Consider the following 7705-nt stretch of genomic DNA (forward strand, 5'->3'; position numbering starts at 1 on the left):
CAAATCAAAACCCCTGTTTGACTGCAAAAGACCTTAAGGAAGATTTAGCAGACTCTGGAGTAGTGGTGCACTGTTCTACTCTGCAGCGACACCTGCACAAATATGACCTTCATGGAAGGGTCATGAGAAGAAAACCTTTCCTGCGTCCTCACCACAAATTTCAGCATCAGAAGTTTGCAAATGAACATCTAAACAAGCCTGATGCATTTTAGAAACAAGTCCTGCGGACTGATGAAGTTAAAATATAACTTTTTGGCTACAATGAGCAAAGGTATGTTTGGAGAAAAAAGGGTGCAGAATTTCATGAAAACAACACCTCTCCAACTGTTAAGCACGGGGGTGGATCGATCATGTTTTGGGCTTGTGTTGATGCCAGTGACACAGGGAAACATTTCACTGGTAGAGGAAAGAATGGATTAAATTAAATACCAGCAAATTCTGGAAGCAAACATCACACCATCTGTAAAAAAGCAGAAAGGATAATGATCATAAACGCACCTCAAAATCCACAATGGACTACCTCAGGAGGCGCAAGCTGAAGGTTTTGCCATGGCCCTCACAGTCCCCTGACCTATACATCAACGAAAATCTGTGGATAGACCTCAAAAGAGAAGTGCATGCAAGACAGCCCAAGAATCTCACAGAACTAGAAGCCTTTTGCAAGGAAGAATGGGTGAAAATCCCTCAAACAAGAACTGAAAGTCACAAAAAGCTTTTACAAGCTGTGATACTTGCCAGGGGGTGTTACTAAGTACTGACCATGCAGGGTACCCAAACTTTTGCTTCAGGCCCTTTTCCTTTTTTGTTATTTTGAAACTGTAAAAGATGTATATAAAAAAAGTAAAATTGCTTAAAATATTAAAGAAATGTGTCATCTTTAACTTTATGCCTTTTGGAAATCAGGCCATCTTTTGCTTGCTTAGCAACAACATTATTCACAGCAACAGAAATTTTGATCAGGGATGCCCAAACTTTTGCATGCCACTGTGTGTGTATATATATATATATTATTTATTAATTATACATAATAAGAATAAGTGAAAACATAACTTTTTGTTATTATGTTTTTTAATAATATTATTATAATATTATTGGGCTATAATTTTAACACCAAGATGCAATTTTATACTAGAAATATAACTATAATATTGTTAACACAGTTTTTATCTTCAATAATAACTAATTCACAATTAGATTCTTAGGCGGTAATAGAAATTAAAATACACAAAACAGGATACTTTTAATAATAATTAAAGCTAATAATAATAATTATAGGCTGATATTGTATTTATTTATTATGTAAAACATAGGCTATTGTTATTATTATTATTATTATTACTATTATTATTTTATTATTACTAACATTATTGGGCTATAATTGCAAGATACAATTTTATACAAGAAATATTAGAATTGTAAATTATACAATTTAACATTGTTAACACGATTTTCATCATGAATAACAACCATTTTACAATAAGATTCTCACGAAAAGCGTGAGAATCTACAGGTGGCAGTAGAACTTAAAATACACAAAATAGAATAATAATAATAATAATAATAACTAATATTTACTGGCTAATATTGAATGCATTTATTATGTAAAACACAGGCTATTATTATTATTATTATTATTCATAAAAATAACATTGGCTATAATTGCAAGAAATATAGAAATGTAAATATAACATTGTTAACACAGTTTTTATACTGAATAACAACTAATTCATATTTCAGCAGCCCCCTCAGTCTCATTTTATTTATTTTTTTATTCTTATTTTCCCATTTGTCTTTTTAAATTGTGCAAAAAAAAAAATAAAAATAAAAAACTTGTGCAGGTTAAGTGTTATAGAAGTCGCCACTTTTTATCTACATCAGTCTGTTGATGTGGCCCATGAGGATCAAAGGAGTCAGTCATCACTCCTACACCCTCATGGAGCCCCTTCAACATCTATCCTCTATGCATATTTGGAGTCTGAAGGGAAACCCGCCCCTTTAAATGAATCCTTTTGTGGTGTAAATTAATGTTTCTATAGACTACTTTATGCTTGAGCAAAGGTATACACTTTACTTTTTATCACAGTGTCAGTCGTAACAAACTCGCACTTTTTGTCACCAGAATTCAAAACTTGTTCTTTTATATCCATTCCTCCCTTCTCATTTGAATTTGTTGTCTTCATGAAGTGTTTCACACATCGTATTAATGGTTCGCAGATTTCCTGCTTCGGCCATTAATCGGCCATTGAGTGGTGAGTTAAAAGGATGTCAAGTGGCTGGTGTTAACTCCACAATTAACTTTACACAAGCCTGTTGTTTCAGAGCAGTGCTCTCACTTTTATTTATGCACCGCCGTGGAAACGGGGGAACTGTTCGGCCGTTCGGTCCTGTTTCATGGCCGGCCCACCGGGAAAAGTCACGGTTCTCCCTATGGCCAGTCCGCCTCTGGGTGTGGGTGAGAAACAGATAAATATTTTAGTTCATTTTTATTATAAATTCTCCTCCCTGCTCAGTCAATCTTCAGTTTAACTTTCACATTCTTCTTCTTGTGTTTTTGGTGATTCACATTCTTCATGCATACGCCCCCTACTGGGCAGGGAGAAGAATTTCTAGTGAAAATGCATTTAAATATTGATCTGTTTCTCACCCACACCTATCTGATCACTTCTGAATATATGGATTAAAGCACTGGAGTCATATGGATTACTTTTATGCTGTCATTATGTGCTTTTTGGAGCGTCAACATTTTGGCACCCATTCACTTGCATTGTATGGATCTACAGAGCTGAAATATTCTTCTAAAAATCTTAATTTGTGTTCTGCAGAAGAAAGTAAGTGATACACATCTGGGATGGCATGAGGGTGAGTAAATGACGAGAGAATTTTCATTTTTGGGGGAACTATTCCTTTAATGTACTGAACTACATCTGTGGAAACACTGCACACCTGTCTGAACCTGAGGGGAACTGACTAAAATCATCTTGAGACAAGTTGTTTAAATGTCATTGCAAAAAAGGCTCAGAAAAGCCAAGTCTGAGTTCTGAGAAAATGTCTAGTATCATTTGCTTGCAGATGCCACTTAGTCAGCATAAAATACAAACACTGAAATGAAATAATTTTAAAATGATGCATAAGTGTCCAAATACTTTTTGTGGATACTAAATGAAGTGATATGATAGCACTGAGTGAGAAACAAAGTAAAAATACAGTCCTTATTCACTTCCGCCCAGATCTCCTATGCAGGTTCATGAGAGAAGCTCATTCACGCGTCCTTGCACTTGACATGTGCACGTTTGCATGTTCGCTGGAGGGTTGCCGGTACGCAAGAATAGCTGCCGGTGCTGTGATGTCATTTTTGCCAGGATGCTAGGGTGTTCTGGGTGGTTGATATGGCATTGATGTGTGGTTGTTAGGGTATTTTGTGTGGTTGCCAAATGGTTGCTTAATGGCTCAAGTCAAAAGAGCCCACTCCCAAGTCTACAGGGTTTTGTTTGTTTGTTTGTTTGTTTGTTTGTTTTTTGCCAGTTTTATCGTCCAGTGGCAGTAAACCATAAGTCTGATCAATTAGAAAAGTAATTGCACACCTCTCCTCAACAAGCTGCATGATTTGAGGAATCATTAATGTCCTTAGCACAAACGGTGCTGGACAACCCTGCTACAAATACCAGCTTAACCAGCATTCAATTCCCATGCTGGTCTAGTTTGGTTTTTGCTGGTTTGGTGCTGGTCTATATGTTGGACCACAATGGCCATGCTTCACACCAGCAAAACCTGGCTGGGGGACCAGCACCCAAAACACAGCATATGCTGGTGACCATCAATGCTGGTCTTTTCAGCAGGGAAGTTACATGCCACAGTTGATATGTTGAAATCCTCATAGGATGAGCAATAAGAGAGAGCAACAGTGCCCATCCACTTCTTCAGCCGTCTTGGTTCCGAAAGTATTTTACCTATTAATTTCTTCCATAAGGATTTCATAAAATTATTCAGAAAAGAGTTCTGAGCCATGAACCAAATCAACCAGCTCCGAGGTGAATAACAACATTACAAACTTTAATTTGAACCAAAAAAGTATTTGAAAATGACCAAATACACGAAAGGTACAAGACTGTGTACTTACCGTCTTTAATGAGGAAATTAACTTCAATGCCATGCAGAATTGTGAATGACGTAATCGAATTAAAAAATATAAAATGATTAATTTAAAGTTGTTGATTGTACATTATGTATAGAATCAGTACATTTAAAGAATATCACAAAATATTCAGGTATATGCAAATATATAAGTAGATTAAGAATGTAGGGGTACCAACTCGATTGCATCATTCAAAGTGCTTCATGGATGCAATTTTTTTTGCCTCGATTCTCTGATTGGTGGATTGTTTCCATTCAGGATCATGGATAGTGTGGTTCTTCACCAGAAAAAAAATTACTTTGAAATGGTGGACTGATGGCTTCAGCAGAAGCATATTACCATAATTTACAAACCACGGAGCTCACAGTAGGTCTGTCTTTAAAAGTTTATAAGTTAAAATCAATTCGCCTACGGAGAAAATGAATGGGATTTTTACTTCCGGACCAGACTGTTGCACTCTATTATGAAAAGTATGTAAAAGTGAGGGGATTGTACTGTATGGAACAGTTCTTCATATTGAGCTATAGTAATAGCATGAGGTGGCTGGATCTGTCTACATGGTAACCATGAAGTCACACCAGCAGGACTGATGGTATTCATTGGGGAACTTCAAACAGATGTTTGTACAGATTAGAGCATATGGTGGACTCAGAAGGAAAAGGCCTGTACCTGATTGAGTCTGGTCACTTTGACCCATACCTCCCGATTTTATTACACGTCATCTCTGGAAATTTAGCCCTTAAATCACTCACAGATGGATCCTTACATCTTCTACATGTTCTTAGGGGGCCCCTGTCTCACATGGTAAAATGACAATGGGGATAACATTACTCTCGTGGTAGTAACTCATTACAGGGATGAACAGTCTGTGCACCACAAGGTGAGATGTTCGGCAAGATGTAGATGATAACTTTCTCAGGCTAGTCCAAGTTGATCAGAACTAAAGCATTCAAAAATGACCCAGGACCTGCGATGGCAGTTGCCTTAAAAGTGCCTCTCTAGCCCTCTTCCTCTAACCCCTTTGCCCCTGTCAAAGTCATAGGCTGTCTTTCATCTCCAATCAGTTGCATGTGCCCTCCACAGATCCACAGGTTTTACTGCTTAAATCTTGCCTGGTAAAGCTGCTTAGAAGAGTATCATGCTTAGAATTCAGAAACATCAAATACAGCATACATTACAAGGAGTGTGAGAGAAATGGCATAGTTGCCTTTGGCTTGACTAGGGCCATTAAGGCGTTGTTTTTTGTAAAGCTGCTTTGAAATAATATGTATTATGAATTACACTATTTAAAGAAAACTGACATGACTTGTTAAAGTGAAAGTTAAAGTCAACATGAAATCAAGTACTTCAATAAATTCACAGTACTTTCATACATGGTCTTGTTCTGCATCATTCATCAGTGCATTGTATTCCAAATAAGAGTGAAGACAGTTGTTGAAGTTAACATGAAATCAAAAGTTACCCTTCTTACTTTCTTAAGACACGTTCCTGGTAGGGTTGGCTACTTTTTGCCATGTGAATACAGGACGCTTTAGCTTTTTGAGCGCTCCAACACGGGATGGGAGCATTTTATCATTCGACCAGACTGATCACACTGTTTAGCAACAATTGGTCAACAGTTCTTGAGCTAAACTCGGTCCGTGCTTACCAAAATTCCAAGCACTGCCCCCAGTGTCCAAAGCAGGAAGTGTTTTTGAATGTGTGAGCATGTGTGAGCTCCAGTTTCTGTGTGAAATGTCCACAGAGGGGCACCAAAAGTGAGTTGTAATGTGAGTTTTTTTGTGTGTGTAAATGACGTAATACGGTGAAGAGGAATGCATATTTTATTAACTCTACCCCCTAACCCAAACCCCAACCCTAAACCCAACGGTGAGGGAAAAATGGAACCTCTGAATCGCACTCATCACTGATTTAGGGAATGTAATTACTTTCTAGTTTCAATGCAGAATGAGAACCCAGATCTCTGATGTTGCTGACGCAATGCACTACCGGTCCTGCCACAGGAGAAGTTAAACACACTTGAACTGAATGCAGATGAATGTCTGATGGGAGATGGCACTTTTCAGTTACTCGGCAGAATTGGGTTGATGTCGATGACCCAGGACAGTTGGTAACCCTAGTTCCTGGTCTTATTGTGAGCGATTCATTGATTCATTCCAGTTAAAAAATGTTTGCCTCTGTAACCAAAATGTAATATCCTGCTCCGCCTCTGAAACAAGTTTCTTTTTCGGCTGACGCTTCAAATTTCTCTTACTTCAGTCTGGCTCCATTCTGCCACTTAACTCCAACTTTCACGTTCCAGTCAATTCTCGATAAAATGAAAACAAGTCCTCCCCATGATATCTTTTTCTACCAATGCAGTCTCATGATAAGTCTTACAAGATGGTGAAGTCATTTGAAATTGTGCGACTTGGCTAGTATGAAAAGGCACAACTTTTAGACTAACCAATCAACAAACAGAATTTTAAATCAATTCAATACTGGCATCAATTTTAGCTCGCCTTCTATCCAAAACTTTATTCAAAGAGAGGAAACGTCAGTGAACAAATCTGGTTACTCATTCCATATTTATTTATGCAAAACTAATGACTGATGTATGCCAATAACTTGTAATACGCTTCCCTCATCTCGTTCCAAACCCCGATGTTTTCTTTCTTTCATGTTTAAAGTTATTTTCATATTAAAATCATTTAGTTTGTGTTATATGTTAAACTTCGCAATATCAAAAATTGCAATTACTTCATTATTTGTTCGTTAATTTTCTCTATGGGAATAGAAGTCGCACATTTTTTGTAGGAGCCAACTAATATCATTTCGTCATCTTGTACTATTATTATGACTTGTCATGAGACCGGTTTGGTTTCACTCAGAAAAATATCAGATTACAGAGGTAAAATGTGTTGTGAGGGGAGGCAGCAACCTGACAACCATCATGTTGACTTTTAACACTCTTTTTTATTTTTATCCAGCCTTTCTTTGGCTCTACTCATTTTGCCCAATTCTCATATCTTCTACACAGCAAGTTAAAAGAGCCCATCCACAATCATCAAATTCTTCTCGTTGGAACTGTTAGGTCAAGTTACATCAAAGAGATCAAGAAGGATCAGCTCTTAAAAGGGACAGGCTCCAGCTCCCATCATCAGAAACAGGTGGAAGTCCTCATTCCAAGAACAAAGCAAAGATCACCATCTATAAAACCTTTCACTTAGAAGTTTCTTTAAATTTCTTTAAAGTAACACCCAATTTGTGGAGCGGGTGTGATTTTGGTATGGGATCAGTGCTAAGCATGCATGATTGCATCTCAGGGCATTGTTAGAGTTAAGGTCACTCAAATCTGGCATTGCATTTGATGGTGTTAATCTACAAAGAGTCAGAATATTGGAATCCAAAAAGAGAGTGAGAATCAACCTCTTTTCAAGAACATCCTTGAAAGACATTTAAATCCAGTTTTTTGTGGGGGAAAATAATGTCTTTTTGAGCATCAGAAAAAAATTTTTGGTGCCGTTTATGCTCCATTAATGTGTTGTGTGAGTTCGCAATTAAATCGGAAAGCAACCTAGGCCATAAACGTAA

The sequence above is a fragment of the Myxocyprinus asiaticus genome, chromosome 14, assembly GCF_019703515.2.
Source record: "Myxocyprinus asiaticus isolate MX2 ecotype Aquarium Trade chromosome 14, UBuf_Myxa_2, whole genome shotgun sequence".
NCBI classification, from domain to species: Eukaryota; Metazoa; Chordata; class Actinopteri; order Cypriniformes; family Catostomidae; genus Myxocyprinus; species Myxocyprinus asiaticus.